Below are 22,506 nucleotides of genomic sequence, written 5' to 3'. Positions count from 1 at the left end.
CCCACCAGGCTCCCCCGTCCCTGGGATTCTCCAGGCAAGAACACTGGAATTGGATGCCATTTCCTTCTCCAATGCATGAAAGTGAAAAGTGAAAGAGAAGTTGCTCAGTTGTGTCCAACTCTTAGCGACCCCATGGACTGCAGCCCACCAGGCTCCTCCATCCATAGGATTTTCCAGGTAAGAGTACTGGAGTGGGGTGCCATTGCCTTCTCCAAAAGAGACCATACATGTCTCCAATAGCCAAATGAACAAGAATAAGCAGGAACATGGATGACTCCAAACAGTGAGCAATTCTAAAACTTACTTTGAAAGATTTTCTTTTTCATTTGAGTAAACACCATTGTAGTATTTCAACCAAGCTTAAAATGAAACCACTTTGTAAAAATATAACTAGTCTTTTCTTCCACTAGTCCTCACTTTTATTCAAAATGGGGTTAAGCATTCTTCATATTGATACAAAGAATTTAGCAAACAGTGTTCTTCAGTTCAGTTCAGCCGCTCAGTCGTGTCCGACTCTTCACGACCCTATGAATCGCAGCACGCCAGGCCTCCCTGTCCATCACCAACTCCCGGAGTTCACTCAGGTTCACGTCCATCGAGTCAGTGATGCCATCCAGCCATCTCATCCTCTGTCATCCCCTTCTCCTCCTGCCCCCAATCCCTCCCATATTGAAGTACAAAAATAGAATATGTGTAGCAAAGTAAAAGTAATAGAGGCTATCTTTTTACCAAATTTATTGAAACATAATTGACAAATAAAATTGTGTGTATTTAAGATGTATCATGTGCAGATTTGATAAACATATACATTGTAAAGTGATTGCCACAATCAAGTTAATTAACACTCCTAAGGAAATGGCAACCCACTTCAGTGTTCTTGCCTGGAGAATCCCAGGGACAGGGGAGCCTGGTGGGCTGCCGTCTATGGGGTCACACAGAGTCGGACACGACTGAAGCAACTTAGCAGCAGCAGCAGCAGCACCTCACATGGTTGGGCTAATGTGTATGCATGTGTGCGAACATTTAAGGTCCACTCTCTTAGCAAATCTCAAGTATAAAAAACAATGTTATTAACTGCCGCATTCTTAACTATGCTGTGCATTAGGTCCGCAGAACTTAGTCATCTTACAAGCTAAACATTTGTACCAATTGACCACACTTCCTCATTTCTTCCACACTCCAGCCCCTGGTAACCAGAATTCTACTCTCTGTTTCTATAAGCTCACCTTTTCAAAATTTATACATAAGTGAGACCATGCAGTATTAATTATTCTGCCCTCAACACATCTCTACACACAAATAACATCACAAAAATTCAATTTTGTATTGCTAAAATAGAATGAATTCTGATAGTGAAACCATACAATTGAAGTGGTATGGATGACAGGGTAATTTTACATTTTTCTATACCTCCAGGGGAACCTAGACATTCTCAGTATACAAAAGACAGGATCTTACCAAACAGGATTTCATTGTGTTAGTCATTAGAATCTCACCAATATCAGACCCTGGAATTAGTACATCACTACAAACATGAAATAGACCATGAGAAAAGCTTAGTGCTATCTTTGGATCTTGGCCACAAGAGTGCAAGATGACAAGTAGATTATTCTTATGTGCTAATACCTTTAGGGAAGCTTAAAGGTTGTTACTTTGAGATCTAAGTTATAGAATGGAATAGGATATATGAGAAGGCAATGGCAACCCACTCCAGTACCCTTGCCTGGAGAATCCCATGGACGGAGGAGCCTGGTAGGCTGCAGTCCATGGGGTCGAGAACAGTCGGACACTACTGAGCGACTTCCCTTTCACTTTTCACTTTTCATGCATTGGAGAAAGAAATGGCAACCCACTCCAGTGTTCTTGCCTGGAGAATCCCAGGGAAGGTGGAGCCTGGTGGGCTGCCGTCTATCGGGTCACACAGAGTCAGACACGACTGAAGTGACTTAGCAGCAGCAGCAGGATATATGAGCCTTGCAAAAAGCTGAATTGTGTAAGTTTGACTGTTTTAAGTTTTCTCTATCCTTTTTTTTCCCTAAAATGTTATAAAAATTTTAGTTCACTTCATCTGGGCTACCAGGGGAAGGTAGGAGACTAGTTTTAGTCTAGGCTTGAGTCAGAGCTTTAAGGGAGAAGCAGCAAGGAAAAGGGATCAAAAGAGGATGGTCAGGCCTTCTCCGGTGGTCCAGTGGCTAAGACTCTGTGCTCCCAGTGCAGGGGGTCCAGGGTTCTATCCCTGATCAGGGAACTAGAATAGATCCCACATGCTGCAATCAAGAATTCACATGCTGCAGCTAAAAGCTCCTGAGTGCTGCAGCTAAGATCTGGCACACCCAAATAAATACATAAACAAATATTTCTAAAAAGAGATTGGCACCACAGCTCGGAGTGAAAGAACCTTGAACAGATACATGTGTGTTTATGTGTGTGTGTATTTCCTTCCTTAGGGAAGAAATAAAATACATTATTAAAGATCCAGCTAATAGAGTTTAAAGATTACATTATGCTTTATTTCATAAGACTTCTTTGGAACTTCCAATCAGTACATGTGGGTTGAGAACATTTTGAAGAGTTTTTCTTTTCAGTGGAATATGAATGCATACAAATTCAAAGTTCATTGATTCCAAAAGGTTCATTTCAATATACCAATTACAAATCTTTTGTTTCTACCTCCTTGCTCTGATAATGAATACATTTTTCTTTGAAAACAAATGGCAAGTGATAAAAACTACTTTATAGACTATTTCATAATATAACTATTTTATAAATATTCTTTCTGACTCTTTTCGTTTTTAAAATGTGTGCTATTTTGAAACATGTCTTCACTGATATAGATTCACTTTTTAGCTACATTCAGCTAGCACTGTTGACATAAAATTGGTTTTCACTCTCCTTAGCCTTTAAGGCATCAGGTAACTCATTTTTTACATTCCCTCTTAAGACAGATTATTAGAAGATTCAAAGCTAATATATCATCACCATGACTCCAAATGTTATGGATTTGTGTTTTCATTTAGCCTCACATTATAACATAAGCTCTTCTGGGAGTAAGTTTCAATCTCAGGGAGAATCTACAATATTGATAAGCTGCTTTACCCGTTCAGTCCCTAATGGCCATTTAATGCACTCAAGAGTCACATATTAAGATATTCTTCATCAAATAATACTGTCCCAAAGTCCCTAAATAAATTTCAGGCCTTGACCATTTCAGACTAATTAAATGGAAAGAAAGGAGCTAGCAATCAGGGAAATTGAGCTTGCTAGACAGTTTTAAATAGATACAGAATGATGCAATTATGGAATTCCAACCATTAGCCCATAGACTCTAGAAATTTCAAAACAACTTGAAGCATCCTATTCTGACTCTGCTTTTGTAATAAGAAAATTTTTTTTTATTCCTTTTTGTCCCCTTTGGGTTCACTGTTTATCTTATCCTATAAATCATGCAGACTTTTTTTTTTTAGGGAATGTTATCCACATAGTTGGTCTTCCCGGGTGGCTCAGTGGTAAAGAATATGCCTGTGATGCAGAAAATTAAGGAGATGCTACGGGTTCAAGCCCTGGGTCAAGAAGATCCCCTGGAGGAAGGCATGGCAACCCACTCCAGTATCTTTGCATTGGAGAATCCCATTGACAGAGGAGCCTGGCAGGCTACAGTCCATAGGGTCACACAGAGTTGGACACGACTGAAGTGACTGAGCACGCACGCATCCACGTAGTTGATTACAAAAACAGCATTCAATTTGCAATAGAACTTTGCCTTTCTTCACATACCCCTGGGAATAAGAAATTGGTCCTTTATATCCACTGGCCTTCTCTAAGAGTTTCTGGCACATAGCCAGAAAGAATTAAGTGACTAACCCATAATTTCTACTGCAAATTTCTGTGTTCATTTAGCTTATTCTTATCTTCACCCTTGAATAAAATTTTTAAAAGGCATAAAATGCTAAAGGAAAGGAAAATTAAGGCCAAGCCCCTAAAGGACAAATAGAGAACAAGAATGATTTTTCAGTGCATTTAGATGAATCGTTTATTTATTCATTCATTCATGCATTCTTCAAATGTTTACTGAACACCTATATTAATCAAGGCACTATTCTAGGTACTAACAATAAAAAGCAAATAAGTCAATAATGTAATCCCAACTGTAACGGAGCTTATATTCTAGTAGAGGAGATAGACAAAAAGTAAACAAATAAATAAGATAATTCCAGATAAAGCAGTGAAATGGTAACTTACTCCAGTATTCTTGCCTGGAAAACCCCATGGACAGAAAAGCCTGGCTGGCTACAGTCCATGGGGTCTCATGTTCAAAATTTTGATATCTATCATCTAAATGACTAAGATGGCATTTCCATCAATCATTTGTAATCAAAGAAATGGTGCTTATTCTCAGAATAAAGATGTTTAGGGGAGAAAACTAAGCAAAACATTTTTAAAAAGAAGAAAAAGTAAAAATGATAATTTTTCTCCAGTTTCCATTCAGATGTTAGGGTGATACTTTAAATACATATGCCCATTTATAAGACTAATCAGTGACACAGCAGCATAGTGAATGACAGAATTATCACATCTACTTGAAATCCAACTAAACAGACTCATTTCAGTTTACTCCTTCAAAAACCAGACTAGTTGCTGTTCCAGGTTGACCCTTCACCCTTTCTTTCAAGTCATCACTGGCTAAGCACTGGTGCAACTGTCACCTTCTGGGCATTGAAGGGTGGACCTGGGCCAACGTCACCTCTCCTGTCTATTTCTATGGTTACCAAAACAGGAAATACAATGCAAAGAGAAGGTCAGAATGAACAGACTCATTGTTAACCTTCTCCCTACTTGCTAACAATTAGGGGAACAATTCTAATGCAACTGAAGCTTTTGAGTAAATAACTGGCCAGATACCATTTTCAGTGACAGTCTTTTATTAGATGATACACTGGACCTGGCTCATATAGTTCACCAAAACCAATAATTAAATTTTCGGGAATTTTGGTCATCAGCTGACAACATGTTGGTAGCTTAAATCAGCCACAGTAGGAGTGCTTATACCAGAGAAATTGGCAAACACTAAACATCAGAACTTTTTAGAGTTATCATATGATCTAGCAATCCCACTCCTGGACATATTACTGGAGAAAACTCTAATTCAAAAAAGATACATGCACCCCAGTGTTCATGGCAGCACTATTTACAATAGCCAAGACATGGAAGCAACCCAAATGTCCACCAATAGATAAATGAAGAAACATTTGTGGTATACATATACAATGGAATACTACTCCACCATAAAAAGGAAGAAATAATGCCATTTGCTGCAACATGGACGGACCCTAGAGGTTATCACAGGACGTGAAATAAATCAGACAGAGAAAGATAAATATCAGATGATATCACCTGAAGGTAGAATATTAAAAAAATGATACAAATGAACTTATCTACAAAACAGAAATAGACTCACAGACATAGAAAACAAACTTGTGGTTACCAAAGGGTAAAGGGGAGAGGAGGGATAAACTAGGAATTTGGAAGTGGCAAATACAAACTACTATAAACAACAAGGTAGATAGACAACAAGGTCCTACTGCACAGAACACAGAACTATATTCAATATTTGTAATAAACTGTAATTGAAAAAAATCCGAAAAAGACTATATATGTATATAAAACTGAGTCACTTACTGTACACCAGAAACTAACACAACACTGTAAATCAACTATGCATTAGTTAAAAAAAAGTTAGGACAGTTTTTTAAGATCCAGTTGTGAAATATTTACCATTGCCTCCAATTAACAATAATAAAAAAATAACTATATTAAAAGAAACTGTTTTTCAACCCTGACTTGAAAATTCAGCATGCTAAGGATATGCCCAATAATGTGCTAAGTACACAAACTAATTTAATCCTCCCAGTAACCATTTTAGTTGAAGTTACCATTAACTCCATTTTACAAATGAGAACACTGAAACATAGGAAGATTAAGTAAAATTTCTACACATAACTGTAGAGCCAAGACTCAGTCCTTCAGATTCTAGAGCCCTTAGTGAAAGTTATGCAGCCGTATCCAACTCTGTGTGACCCCATGGACTATACAGTCCATGGAATTCTCCAGGCCAGAATCCTGGAGTGGGTAGCCTTTCCCTTCTCCAGGGGATCTTTCCAACCCAGGTCTCGCGCATTGCAGGAAGATTCTTCAGGCAGATTCTTTACCAGCTGACCCACAAGGGAAGCCCAAGAATACCGGAGTGGGTAGTCTATCCATTCTCCAGCAGATCTTCCTGGCCCAGGAATCGAACTGGGATCTCCTGCATTGCAGGCAGATTCTTTACCAACTGAGCTATCAGGGAAGACTTCCCAACCCAGGGATCAAATCCAGGTCTCCCACATTGCAGGAGGATTCTTTAGCAGCGGGCCACAAGGGAAGCTAGAGCTCTTACTCTTAAACAAATAAAATGATGGCATCATCTAGATCATGTTCTAAAGATAAATAGCGTCTGAGTTCCTTTTCTTTCTTTCTTTTTTTTTTTTATTTTTGTTTGGGGGATAATTGTGCTGGTCTCTGCCATACAACAACATAAATCATTCATAAGTATACATATGTCCCCTCCCTCTTGAACCTCCCTTCCACACTCTAGGTTGTCGCAGAGCACGGGGTTGAGCTTCCTGTGTTATACAGCAACTTACCACTAGCTATCTATTTTAATATAGTAACATATATGTTTCAATGCTACTCTCTCAATTCATCCCACCCCTTTCTTAACTTTACTCCAGAGCTGGTTACTGGACCCTCAAAGACATCATAGACATTTGTTTATGTATCCTAACGCTACAAAATACACTTCTTCCTTAGCTTATAGAACCCTATCTGGTTGATAACAATATTCTCAGGGAAGATGTTTATAAGATTTTTAAGTAATCTTTTTCTATAATGAGGCTTATTCCTCATCTTCCCATAAACCTCAAATGAACTTCTTTTAAACTTCAGTATTCTGGAGTCATATTTGATTGTGTAGGTTTCTTTTTTTAATATGGCGACATTTGACCTTGATCCAAATGATTTGTGTAGGAAAAGATCAGAGAATGCTGAAAAGATCTTGATGTACAAAATTTACATAGTTTAAAGTAATAATCCCATTATTTAAGAGACCAATGTTGGGAATTGTTAATTTTGCTTTCAGAAAATCTGTAAGAAGAAAGATAAACCCACATGGCTTAGAAGGGAGAAAATAGGTTGAGAATAGGAATAGATCACTGAAACCTGGTCCTATTCCCTTAGTACCCTATCCATTAGACAGATTTTTTAATGAAAAAATAATCATTATTTATAATATTAATAATTGTCACATATCTCCCTGACCCATTGCTACCTTAGCCTGTTTCTTATCCAGTCCTCTCTGTATGCTTCTTTTCTTCAGGTATTAGCATTATTAATCATTAGTATATCACTGTAGCAATGTTTAACTGTGTTTAAAGAGAATATATAAGTATATAATCTTAAAGTCTTTTAATGTTTTGAAAACAACATTACAAATTACCTCATCTTGATGCTTCCATTTTAAAATATTGAAAACTATGACCCTTATGGCAAAAAGTGAAGAGGAACTAAAAAGCCTCTTGATGAAAGTGAAAGAGGAGAGTGAAAAAGTTGGCTTAAAGCTCAACATTCAGAAAACGAAGATCATGGCATCTAGTTCCATCACTTCATGGGAAATAGATGGGGAAACAGTGTCAGACTTTTTTTTCTGAGCTCCAAAATCACTGTAGATGGTGATTGCAGCCATGAAATTAAAAGACGCTTACTCCTTGGAAGGAAAGTTATGACCAACCTAGATAGCATATTGAAAAGCAGAGACATTACTTTGCCAACAAAGGTCCGTCTAGTCAAGGCTATGGTTTTTCCTGTGGTCATGTATGGATGTGATGGACTGTGAAGAAGGCTGAGCGCCGAAGAACTGATGCTTTTGAAATGTGGTGTTGGAGAAGACTCTTGAGAGTCCCTTGGACTGCAAGGAGATCCAACCAGTCCATTCTGAAGGAGATCAGCCCTGGGATTTCTTTGGAAGTAATGATGCTGAAGCTGAAACTCCAATACTTTGGCCACCTCATGAGAAGAGTTGACTCACTGGAAAAAACCCTGATGCTGGGAGGGACTGGGGGCAGGAGGAGAAGGGAACGACAGAGGATAAGATGGCTGGATGGCATCACCAACTCGATGGACATGAGTTTGAGTGAACTCCGGGAGTTGGTGATGGACAGGGAAGCCTGGCGTGCTGTGATTCATGGGGTCGCAAAGAGTCGGACACAATTGAGCGACTGAACTGAACTGAACTGATGACCCAAAGAAGCAGCTTGCTACTTCAGTCTCAAAATAAATATATTCTTGGGCTTCCTAGGTGGCTCAGTGGTAAAGAATACCCCTGCCAATGCAGGAGACATGGGTTTGATCCCTGATCTGGGAATATCCCACATGCCACGGAGCAACTAAGCTCATGCGCCACAACTATTAAGCCTGTGCTCTAGAGCCCAGGAGCCACAACTGTTGAGCCCATGTGTGGCACTGAAGCCCAAGTGCCCCAGAGCTTGTGCTCCACAACAAGAAAAGCTGCAGCAATAAGCCCACACACTGCAACTAGAGAGCAGCCCTTGCTGACCACAACTTGAGAAATACCTGCACAGCAATGAAGACCCAGCACAGCCAAAAATAATAAATAAACTTATACATATTTATATATATTTTAAAATCATGGTTATCAAGTCATTTGATACACGATCCTATTTATAAACTTGCATTTTAAAATCTTTCCCCACATTTAGTGATATGAGTATGTTATTGAGGCTATATTAAACAGTTCTGGCCTCCTAATATAATAGTATTCCTAATAATAATGACTAAGTATACATAGAGTTAAGACTTAAGTTACAAAATCCAGCTTTCCTTGCACAAAGCAAGATAGAGTTATATTAAACCAATAAAAATTATTAACAATTCATTTGAAATTAGTTTATCAGGTTAAATAATCAACAGAACATCAGCAACCAAAGAACAAGGCAAGTATATTTTTATGAAATAAGTATATTTTATCTACTCAATACCAACCTCAGAAGTTGGCCAACCAAGGATATTCTAGAAGAATCATAAATAGCACAATATAAGCTTTGAAAAATTGTAAACGTCAACCTGATATTTTAATCACCTATATTTTTACATCAAGCTAAATTTTCGTAGTTCCTTCCTGTCATAAAAATGTTTCCTCTGAATCTAAAAACATTTTCCTCATAAATAGAATTCATAATTATTTGTAATATTTTACATTAATAATCTGTTATAGCAAATCTTTCAAAAAGATTTGCCTCCTCAAAATGCCTCCTCAAAAACTTTTTAAAATATTGACATTTGTCTCTGGGTGATTTTTCTTTCCTCCACCTATTATTCTATATTTTTCCAAACTCTCCATATCTCCCAAATTAAATAAAAACATAACCTTTAAAACTTATGGGGATATAATGTTGCACTGTTCTATGCTTGTTTGTGTGCATTCAAAAGAGTGCTGAAAGATTTGAAAATTATGGATTCACTGGTATAATCAAATTTGCAAAGCACTCCAGAGACAAACATTTAGTTTACAAGCTACAAATCTAATTTGGTTTCTTCAGAGAGTAAATAAAATGTGCTTTAGTTAAACCCTTACAGTATGCTTTCCACCTTCAATTCTAAAATGTGGTTTTGAACAATACTTTATTAATTTCTTTCCAAAATTCCTTTATTAATAATTTTAATCATGTGAAGCTTAATTTCAAAAAGAAATTCAAAACTCCACTTCTCAGATTCTTTGCTAGGTTATATCTGTTCTCTTGATAGTTTTTGACTCCATATACTGCAACACACTTAAATGGTAACATTTTACTCAAATTTTCAGTCTCTTAAAACTTGAGGAAGATTAATTATTCTTTTAAACTAGTGACACTGGGACTTATCTTCCAGGAAATAAGAATAGTCCATATTCTTTATTTTCATAGAAAGAGAATTTTCAACTTGATTATCTAATTTGTGGTCAGTTCAAGTCCTGATTTTTTCTTCTTTCACAAAGAAAAATTTAGCAGCAGCCATTGGAAAGTATAATAGCATCAATTCAAAACACACTCTTTTCACTCTCAGGTGTATTCATTTTTCTTCCCAGAGGTCTTGAAACTAATAAAAAAACTTAACGATTGGCTAAAAAGTAACCAATTTTAATTCAAAGCTCTGAAAATACACAGCATGTTGTTTACCAGATATTAAGAGCTAATTGAAAATGACCTTTTGCAATGAGTCCACTTTACATTTTCAGCTGCCACCAAAACCGTACACTGATAGCCAGACTCATTGATGGGGAACATGGCAGGACTCATTTGATAGTCATCTTTTATTATGAATTATTTTCACTGCTAGGATGTTTGTATGAACAATTTCTGTGAATCACCAATATACAACCACTAATTAAAGCTGTTCATAACAAAAGATAATATACTGATAGAGATATAAATTTTTCTTTGTTTTAGGCTTAAATCTCTAAGTAATTCTTCACTTATGTGAAGATGTTTTAAGTTTTTTCTGCCTACAAAGACTGAACAAATCCATATCTGCACTTTTGTATCGCCAAGTTAAAACATTATTTAAAAATTTTACTAATCAAATATTTGGCATTTATAACTAGTTCCTTAACTAAAATCCACACTTTCCTTCCTCCTTTCCAAGACAACCCTATTTGGGGGCGGGGAGCAAATGGAAGGGAAGATAGCAAGGTTCCCAAATTTTTTAAAAAACATTATGCAGGGGCTTTCCTGGTGGTTCAGTGGTAAAGAATCTGCCTGCCAATGCAGGAGACACAAGTTCAATCCCTGATCCAGGAAGATGCCACGTACCGCACAACAGCTAGGCCTATGCACTACAACCAGTGAGCCTGTGCTCTAGAGCCTGGGAGCCGCAACTACTGAGCCCACGTGCTGCAACTACTGACCCCCTGGTACCCTAGAGCCTGTGCTCTGCAACGAGGGAAGCCACCACAATGAGAGCTCCTGCACCGCAACTGGAGCCCCATTCTCTGCAACTCGAGAAAAGCTCTCGCAGCAACAAACACTCAGCACAATCAAAAATAAATTTAATTAATTAATTAAATTTTAAAATACATTGCACATCATCCCTTGCAGGTAGAAGTAACCTGTGACAGTTCTGACCAATGAAAGTTGGTCAAGGTTTCTGGGAAACAAAAGTTGAGGGTTTCTGGGAAAATTGTACTTCCCTGATATAGATAACACCCCTTTTATACATTTCCTTCTTATTCCTTCCTGGAATATGGATTTCATGATTTAGCAGTCAGTTTGCAACTATGAAAGTAAAGCCAGAGAATCACAGAGAGGTTTTAGCACTGACATCCTTGTGGGCTCAGTCACTCAATTATGTTCGAATCTTTGTGACCCAATGGACCATAGCTCTCCAGGCTCCTCTGTCCATGGGATTCTCCAGGTGAGAATACTACAGTCGGTTTCCATGCCCCCTCCAGGGGATCTTCCCCACACAGGGATCCAACCTGCGTCTCCTACACTGAAGGCAGAATGAGAAAAGCCCCAGCTGACATCCTTGACCTACTACAAAACCAGCCCCAGTAACTGCTTCAGTTCAGTTCAATCACTCAGTCATGTCTGACTTTTTGCCACCCCATGAATCACAGCGCGCCAGCCCTCCCTGTCCATCACCATCTCCCGGAGTTCACTCAGACTCACGTCCATTGACTCAGTGATGCCATCCAGCCAGCTCATCCTCTGTCATCCCCTTCTCCTCTTGCCCCCAATCCCTCCCAGCATCAGGGTCTTTTCCAATGAGTCAACTCTTCGCATGAGTGGCCAAAGTACTGGAGTTGCAGCTTTAGCATCATTCCTTCCAAAGAAATCCCAGGGCTGATCTCCTTTAGAATGGACTGGTTGGATCTCCTTGCAGTCTAAGGGACTCTCGAGTCTTCTCCAACACCACAGTTCAAAAGTATCAATTCTTCGGCGCTCAGCTTTCTTCACAGTCCAACTCTCACATCCATACGTGACCACTGGAAAAACCATAGCCTTGACTAGACAGACCTTTGTTGGCAAAGTAATGTCTCTGCTTTTCAATATGCTATCTAGGTTGGTCATAACTTTCCTTCCAAGGAGTGAGCGTCTTTTAATTTCATGGCTGCGGTCACCATCTGCACTGACTTTGGAGCCCAAAAAGATAAAGTCTGACACTGTTTCCACTGTTTCCCCATCTATTTCCCAAAAACTGATGGGACCAGATGCCATGATCTTCATTTTCTGAATGTTGAGCTTTAAGCCAACTTTTTCACTCTCTTCTTTCACTTTCATCAAGAGGCTTTTTAGTTCCTCTTCACTTTCTGCCTTAAGGGTGGTGTCATCTGCATATCTGAGGTTATTGATATATCTCCCAGCAATCTTGATTCCAGCTTGTATTTCTTCCAGTCCAGCGTTTCTCATGATGTACTCTGCATAGAAGTTAAATAAGCAGGGTGACAACATACAGCCTTGACGTACTCCTTTTCCTATTCGGAACCAGTCTGTTGTTCCATGTCCAGTTCTAACTGTTGCTTCCTGACCTGCATACAGGTTTCTCAAGAGGCAGGTCAGGTGGTCTGGTATTCCCATTTCTTTCAGAATTTTCCACAGTTGATTGTGATCCACACAGTCAAAGGCTTTGGCATAGTCAATAAAGCAGAAATAGATGTTTTTCTGGAACTCTCTTGCTTTTTCCATGATCCAATGGATGTTGGCAATTTGATCTCTGGTTCCTCTGCCTTTTCTAAAACCAGCTTGACCATCTGGAAGTTCACGGTTCACGTATTGTTGAAGCCTGGCTTGGAGAATTTTGAGCATTACTTTACTAGAGTGTGAAATGAGTGCAATTGAATGGTAGTTTGAGCATTCTTTGGCATTGCCTTTCTTTGGGATTGGAATGAAAACTGACCTTTTCCACTGCTTACCTCTTAACTATTTGGTTAAGCTACCAAATAGTTTCTGTTTCTCAGAAACCTAAAGCAAATATTCACCAATCAAAGAATATAAAATTTAAGGGCTTCCCTTCTCTTTAGTTATCAGATGATAAAAATAAACACTTTTAAACTTTACAGAATTTCCATCAGCTGAAAACTGTTTATTTCCCCAAGGCCATATCTACTTAGCCAATACTTAAGCCAGAAAACCTACATGTGACCTTGCCCATTGGTTAATCAGATCAAAGAAGTTTTCAAACTGTTAATTTCTCCCAAAATTTTGTGCCATGAAAAAACAGTTCTTCCCAGCCAAATATCTAGGTTCTCATTTCATTTTATTACTCAGTTCAGGTCAGTCCAGTCACTCAGCTGTCTCCGACTCTTTGCGACCCCATGAATTGCAGCAGCCAGGCCTCCCTGTCCATCACAAACTCCCGCAGTTCACTCAAACTCATGTCCATCGAGTCGGTGATGCCATCCAGCCATCTCATCATCTTTCGTCCCCTTCTCCTCCTGCCCCCAATCCCACCCAGCATCAGAGTCTTTTCCATTTTATTACTAGACAATAAAAATCTTGTATAATCTATCTTTTTTCCCTTTTAGTCAATTGACAATTAAATTTTGTATTCAATTGCAATAATTATCTCAAATCAGGTACCTGAAGAAATTTCTCAACGGCTTCTAAAACTGAGGTCTCAAGCAAGGCTGTGCCTCATGTAGCCTTGAACAACCTGAAAATTTACACAAAATATTTATAAAATAAACTAGCAAAAATTAAAAGAATATGGCTCAGCAGGCAAAGAATTCCCCTGCAATGCAGGAGACAGAGGTGATATGAGTTCAGTCTGGGTCAGGAAGATCTCCTAGCGAAGGAAATGGCAACCCAACTCCAGTATTGTTATCTGGGAAATCCCATGGACAAAGGAGCCTGGCAGGCTACATTCCATTTGCAAAGAGTTGAAAACGCTGAGCAGCTAAACTAAGCTAAACCAGCTTTACAACAAATGCTAAAGGAACTTTTTTAGGCAGGAAACACAAGAGAAGGAAAAGATCTGCAAAAACAAGCACAAAACAGTTACATATAAAATAAAAGCCCATCTCTTTCATCAGAATCTCAAGGGAGTTTATGACAGCACTCCCCCAATGTTATAAATCACTGCCCTAAACGTTTTGGGTTTTTAATCTCTTGATTTTCATATTTTTTATCAAACTCTCTTTATATGCTAGTACTACTGATGCATAACAAGTTACAAAACACCAAAATTTAATTACTTAAAAACAATATTTTATTACATTTCACCGTTCCTTCCAGGCGAGAATTCAGGAAGGTCTTGGCTGGGCATTTCTGGTTCAGGATCTCTAAGTGGTTGCAGCAAGATGGTAACCCCAGTGCAGATGTCAGACCTCAGGGCTGGCCAGGCATCTTGGTCTCTTCGTGGAGTCTTGGGGTCTTGCCTCATGGTTTTTCACATGGATTAGTTTGAGCTTCTTCACAGCAAGGCAGCCTTAAGGCAGTCAGACTGCTTTCCTGGCTGCTGCAGATTTTGAGGATAAATATGAAATTAAAAGACGCTTACTCCTTGGAAGGAAAGTTATGACCAACCTAGATAGCATATTCAAAAGCAGAGACATTACTTTGCCAACAAAGGTCCATCTAGTCAAGGCTATGGTTTTTCCAGTAGTCACGTATGGATGTAAGAGTTGGACTGTGAAGAAAGCTGAGCACGGAAGAATTGATGCTTTTGAACTGTGGTGTTGGAGAAGACTCTTGAGAGTCCCTTGGACTGCAAGGAGATCCAACCAGTCCATTCTAAAGGAGATCAGTCCTGGGTGTTCTTTGGAAGGAATGATGCTAAAACTGAAACTCCAATACTTTGGCCACCTCATGGAAAGAGTTGACTCATTGGAAAAGACCCTGATGCTGGGAGGGATTCGGGGCAGGAGGAGAAGGGGACGACAGAGGATGAGATGGCTGGATGGCATCACTGACTCAATGGACGTGAGTCTGAGTGAACTCCGGGAGTTGGTGATGGACAGGGAGGCCTGGCATGCTGCAGTTAATAGAGTCACAAAGAGTATCCACAAAATTTTGGAGAAGGAAAAAGAAATTTCTGCTAGTTTTGATGTCACACCTAAAACTGCAGAAGTTACGGCAATAATGCCTAAGTGCTTAGTTAACACATTATTGACCAGAGATATATTAATACATCTTTTGTTATCCGAACGTTATTAGCTGGAGGCAGATGTATTTGTTTTTTAGAGCTGGCCGCGGGCCTTAATTTCTGCAAAAATCCCCCAGTCAATAATGAGTTAAGATGGAAAAGCTGTTAAATTTGTACAAGATTTTTACAAAGAGACCACGTTCACATAACTTTTATTACAGTACATTGTTAAAATTGTTCTATTTTTTGTTGTTGTTATTCTCTTTCTGTGCCTAATTTGTAAATTAAACTTTATTGTAGGTATGTTTGTAAAGGAAAGGCTTCCCAGGTGGCACTAGTGGTAAAGAACCTGTCTGAAAATGCAGGAGACTTAAGAGACACAGGTTTGATTCCAGGGTCGGGAAGATCTCCTCGAGGAGGACACGGCAACCCATTCCAGTATTCATGCCTGGAGAATCCCATGGACAGAGAAGCCTGGCAGGCTACGATCCATAAGGGCATAAAGAGTTAAACACAACTGAAGCGACTTAACATGTACACACCTGTAAAGGAAAAAACATAGTATATATATGGTGCGGTACTATCCACAGTTTTAGCCATCCACCTTGGGGGTCTTAGAATGTATTAACCATGACTCTATCAGTTGAAGCACTCACAAAAGCCCACCCAGTTCTGAGACGATTCTACCTCTCATTGGGAAGAGTGAAAAGGAATTTGTGTTCATATTTGAAAACCATCATATACTGTATATGTGCACATTATAAATCATTAATATCAGGTAATGGCAAATTTCTCTGTAACTCAGGACCAAATTAAAAATCTCCTCGGATCCCACATTATGTCAAACAATAACATTATGCCTTATGGATTTTATTAATAAACATAATCTGCAACAGTTCGGAGAAGGCAATGGCACCCCACTCCAGTATTCTTGCCTGGAAAATCCCATGGATGGAGGAGCCTGGTAGGCTGCAGTCCATGGGATCGCTGAGTCAGACACGACTGAGCAACTTCACTTTCACTTTTCACTTTCATGCATTGGAGAAGGAAATGGCAACCCACTCCAGTATTCTTGCCTGGAGAATCCCAGGGACAGGGGATCCTGGTGGGCTGCCATCTATGGGGTCGCACAGAGTCGGACACGACTGCAGCAACTTAGCAGCAGCAGTCTGCAACAGTTAGGACTAATTTTGACTTTTGGCTTATAAATACCTCTCTCAACTGAGCAGGCAACTCTCTCTATATATATACTTGTAATATACATATATGAAAGTGAAAATGAAGCCGCTCAGTTGTGTCCAATTCTTTGCAACCCCCATGGACTGTAGCCTAATAGGCTCCTCCACCCATGGGATTTTCCAGGCAAGAGTACTGGAGTGGGTTGCCATTTCCTTCCCCAGGGGATATTCCCCACCCAGGGATCAAACCCAGGTCTCCCACATTGCAGACAGACACTTTACCATCTGAGCCACCAAGGAAGCCTGATATATACATAATATACACATATAATAATTCTATAATTTTCATAAAAATGGGAGATCCTACTGTAATCAAGAATAATTGCACCCTGACTTATCTTGTGTATCCAGATTTTAACTATAAGATTTGCTTAAAGCTGGATGCTCCTATATCACAACCTAGAGAGTGGTACACTTTTGGCAAATCTCTCAGGTGAATGATTATGCAAATATAATTTAAAGCCTTTTGATTGTGAGTTATTAATTTGTTTATTGATAATATTTTAAATTTAGCATATGCTTAACAGTTCTGACATCATTAGCCATATTTCTGACCTAGACTTGAAATCATGAGAAAATTCTATAAGGAAGTACTTGGAAAATTCAGTCATTTATTTTTCATATACTTAACCTCAGCTCATTATGCCCAGAATTTAAATTCCTCCTTAGACAAATAACATATCATCACACAACATAATGTGTGTGTGTGTGAGTGTGTGTGTGTTAGTCTCTCAGTCATGTCCGACTCTTTGTGACTCCATGGGCTGTAGCCCACCAGGTTCTTCTGTGCATGGAATTCTCCAGGCCACAATACTACAGTTTGGTACCATCCCCTTCTCCAGGGGATCTTCCCAACCCAGGGATCGAACCTGAGTCTCCTACATTGCCGGCCGATTCCTTACCATCTGAGCCACCAGGGAAGCCCAAGAATACTAGAGTGGGTAGTCTATCCCTTCTCCCGCAGATCTTCCCAACCCAGGAATCAAACTGGGGTCTCCTGCATTGCAGGCAGATTCTTTACCAACTGAGCTACCAGGGAAACCCAACCTAATACATACTATATATTAAAATGTAAACTGTTGTAAACCCAACAGTGAAAACCAGTTCAAGAAAACATGAGAATTTGAATCAGGCCTGAGGCCCATATAGCTTATCTGCAACAAAAACAGAATCCTAAAACAAAATCATCTTCTCTAAAACACATTTCATTGTTTCTGATTTTCCTCAAGATCCCACTTTTTACTTACTATACACTAATTTATTTAAAACTGTTGTTTAGCATATTTTCATTCTATAATTTATTCCATAAATCCTTACTGCTAAATTCATTATGATATTTCCTTTTTTTCCTAAAGTTTAATCTCTTTTACTCTTCAAGGAGTTTCCCCACTTTTAATACTCTGAAAAGCAGAAATGCAGTAAACCTGTCACTTTCTGCTAACCCACATCCACCTCAACTTCACTCGCTTCAAGCTTTGCCTCCACAGAAACTGGTACTAATCTTCTGAGCCTATCTTTATCAATTTGTTTCCTCCCCAGGCTCATTCCTTTTAACAGATGTAACTGTTCCCTCCTCTTCCCAGCACCATCTCCAACAACACAGCAGACTCCTAAGTCTCAAGATTGAGCAAGAAACTATTTGGGACAGTGAGATAACACTGTTTCCAAAATACTTTACTCTTAAATTTCACCAGAATGATATGGAATCTATAGCCAGGAAAGGACAAAAATAAAAAATTCATCTAAGATACTGGTAATGTTCTGATGCTTCTTTAGTATCCTGAAGGCCAAGAAAACCTGTGTCCCCATAGTTGGCATTCCATCAGAGCATTCTGTCACTAATCACTGTTCAACTAATGCCCTGTTGCATGAATCCAGAAACACTTCCAATAACATATCCCATGTGACTCTTAGGATAGTAATGACAAAAAGATAATTCTAAACAAGCACTTTAGAACATGAGTAGATACAGAGGAGACATGTCTGCAGGCCTGTTAGGAAAGATTCAGTTCAGTTCAGTCACTCAGTCATGTGCAACTCTTTGCGACCCCATTGACTCCAGCACACCAGGCTTCCCTGTCCATTACCAACTCCCAAAGCTTGCTCAAACTCATATCCATTGAGTCGGTGATGCCAATCAACCATCTCATCCTCTGTCATCTCCTTCTCCTCCCACCTTCAATCTTTCATCAGGGTCTTTTCCCATGAGTCAGTTCACATCAGGTGGCCAAAGTGTTGGAGCTTCAGTCCTTCCAATGAGTATTCAGGACTGATTTCCTTTAGGATTGACTGGTTGGATCTCCTTGCAGTCCAAAGGACTCTCATGAGTCTTCTCCAACACCACAGTTCAAAAGCATCAAATCTTTGGTGCTCAACTTTCTTTATAGTCCAACTCTCACATCCATACATGACTACTGAAAAAACCATAGCTTTGACTAGATGGACCTTTGTTGGCAAAGTAATGTCTCTGCTTTTTAATATGCTGCCTAGATTGGTCATAGCATTTCTTCCAAGGAGCAAGCATCTTTTAATTTTATGGCTGCAGTCACCAACTGCAGTGATTTTGGAGCCCCCAAAAAATAAAGTCTGTCACTGTTTCCATTATTTCCCCATATATTTGCCATGAAGTGATGGGACTGAACGCCATGATCTTAGGAAGGATTACTGTCTTGTTTATCTCTGGCTCCACAGCACCCAGGGTAACTATGGGATCACCATGGCCTTAAATAAATATTGAATGTTGAATTCATTAATTATTATACAAACGTACAACTATATAATAAAATAGACCTTACAAAACATCTAAACTAACCTCTTATTTTACAGACAAACTGAAATCTAGAGATTTCATCTTGGCACAGCCTTGGGAACTTGCCCAAATTTAATATCTAGGTAGCTGACATAACAATTAATCATTTTTCCATAACAGTATGCTTTATTTTACAAACTTTCTGAAAACCCATTTTGTTTTTACAACATTTTAAAGAGATAATTAAATATTTATACTTTATAATCTAAAAAGTAAGCTCAACTGATGTATCATAGTAATTCAGCTGACTTTTTCCTGAGTCTCACACATTAAATCTGGTTGGTGTTCTCCTCACCACATCCCCAACTCCTGCCCTGTACACTGTCCTGATCCAACTGCCCTGCTTAATCTGACTTTGTTTATTGAATCTAATATTGTTATGCCTAGCTATTCTATGCATTGCTAATTTTGTAATGTATTAAGATTGACCATGTAATGTATTCAGATTAAGGCCACTGATGTGAACTACAATAGAAATTCATGAAATATTTATTTCCAAACTCAACTGAACAAAAACCATGTATCTCTGCTGTGTGAAAAGACTCACGCTCATTGCTATTGCATAGGGTTGCAGATAATTCTCTGCCTTGAAAGGAAATAATTTGAGGAGCAATTAATTCAAATCACTTAAAAAATGATATCCCATGGAGACTCATTTCAACCCCTGACATGAGTCTGTGTGTACACCGCCTCTACTCCCACTAGCTCGCTGCCATTTGCTCCCCACCCAGTTCTTCTCTATTCAATGTGTTTCAACCAGAGGGTGCATGGGGGTGAAGAAGGTGTGGGATTTGAACCCCTTGTCCTTGGTACACTGCTCCTGATTACAGGATCAGCAAAACCACAACACCAACATCCGAGAAATAGAGTTAGTAGCATTGAAATAAGGCTCCAGATGTCACATGGCCACATATAATGTACCCAAGTCAAACCGTCCCTAATGATAACAAAAAGTTAAACATCTCCAAGAAAAGAGCTGTAATAATCTCCTTTGGTATCTATCTCCTTTTACTATGATAAAACGATGGAGTGAGTATGTTACAGGCCATGTTCTCATGATCCAGATGGCTCTCTTATACAGTGGAATTCTCCCTCAGATGTCAACAGAACAAGAGTATGGATATCTATTCAGAGTCATGTGCAAGAAGATATATAATCTGACTTGTGCACAAGTTGTTAATGGAGAAGAATGGGGAGGAATGGAGATATAGGGAAGAGAAGCTTTGCTAGCTTAAACACTCGTGACATTAACGTGTAAAGACTACATGCCCTTGCCTTGCTCAGAAAATACCATTGGAAGGCATCTGTGCAAAATGAAGACAAAAATTGAGCTTTTAGCATAGATGTTGCATCTGAGAGATGATAAATCACAACCAAAGTCCTCATGTTCTGACTATCTATTGGTAAAATGCCAGATGTAAAATGAATCAGAAGTTTCATTCCTCATCCCAATGGATTCTATCTACTTAAACTTTTGAGGGTTTAGCCAATAAATTTTCTTAAAAATAGAGAACAATGACTGGGTGACACAAACTATTGGGTACAACATAGGCTCAAGGATGTACTGTACAATGTGGGGGATACAGCCAACATTTTGTAATAACTGTAAGTGGAAAGTAACCTTTAAGTTGGCATGAAAAATAAAAGAAAAATTGTAAACATTAGAAATTATCAGCCTAAAGTGGATTTTAAAAAAGAGCTGGTAACTCCAGGAATAGACTTCAATTAAATAAGGTTTATTTTACAAAACTGAAAGAAAGAAAGGGAGAAAAAAAGACAAAAGAAAGAAGGGATGAAGGGAAGGAGGAAAGAAAGAAGGAAAGACTAACTCTCTACATTTTAGTCAACACGACAGTGAGGGGAACTTCCTCAATGGAAAATAGACAACCATCCTTATAAACCAGGTAAATAAATATATATATTATTGTTCATATCCTTGACTACAAAAGGAATAAACAAACCTTTATGGAATATCATTTACTTTCAAACTGTGCAATTCTATGAGGCAAGTACTGTTATCTCTGATTTTCTATAAAATAAAATTACACAATTTTATTGTGTAATAAAGTGGCAAGCAATAAATAAAGTGGCAAGCAATAAAGTGTCCAGATTCAAAAATCTGTGTGTTTGTTGTTTTGAGGGCGATGGGTTTGGTGTGTTTATTTTTTTGTTTTCACCACACCCCACACAGGCAGTGAGAGTGAAAAGTCCTAACTACTAGATGGCCAGGGAATTCCCTAGATTCAAAAATCTGGAGTTTCTGGCTATAAAACTACATGGTCTTTACATTGCCCCACACAGAAAAAGAAAAATATTCTTATCTCCTTATTTCTCCTGCATACAAGATCAGACTTATTTTCTAGTGAGAAATAATTCTTAAAATTTGTGATTATTGGAAACTTATTAATACTTTTTTCAGATTATTCATTAAAGAAACTAGGGCTTAGATTCACCTTTTATGACACTGAGGTATGTTTTGTACCTAATTCACTAGGTTATGCATATGCTTCCTTGGTCAGAGCCTTATTCTTAAGAAGATCTCTGAATTCCCTTTCTCTCTCTCTCTCCCTCTCTCTCTCTCCCTCACTCTCTCTCTCCCTGTCTCTCTCAGGGACTTTGGAAAGACTATCAGCCTGGAAGGAGAAGGGGGAAGAAAAGGCAGAAATCTCCCTAGGTAAATTCCTAGTGTATGAGGAGCAGGCAGTTAGTAGCACTTAACACCATCATATTATAGTTATTCAAATAAATGCCTTAAGTCCTCTATACTTCTATAAGCCTTTTATAAGCAGGAACCATACCTTACTCATTCATAGATTGCCATACACATCAGTAATCTTTTGAATAGAGCCAGAGAACTCTACAAAGACTGATTTGATATTAAAGTAAGATTTTTAAGTCAAATATATATTTGTTGAATCTAATAAAATGTCTTATTTGACAACACATTGTTACAGAGCTGGTACCCTGGTATATAGAACTAAAAGTACATGTTTTGGAGTTAGCTACCTGGAAGTCTTTTCTGGTGAAAGGAAGGCAATAGTCAACAGTTGCAGAATGTCAGATCAGCATCAGCAGCAACATATTTACTAATGAGGAAATCTCAGTCTAACGAGGTTAAATAATTTGCCTAATGTCACATCAGATCATGGCAAACCGGTACTAAAACCCTGCCCTTGCCTTTAGTAATGAAATGCCTTTCTTTTGTCTAGTGTGACTTGGATCATCCTTCTTCTCATATTTCTGAATGAATAAATAAACTGACAAGTCTCACCAAATATGGAAAGAGAC

This window comes from Bos mutus, chromosome 20 (genome assembly GCF_027580195.1).
Source record: "Bos mutus isolate GX-2022 chromosome 20, NWIPB_WYAK_1.1, whole genome shotgun sequence".
Taxonomy (NCBI): domain Eukaryota; kingdom Metazoa; phylum Chordata; class Mammalia; order Artiodactyla; family Bovidae; genus Bos; species Bos mutus.
Note: the sequence above shows the minus strand (reverse complement) of the source record.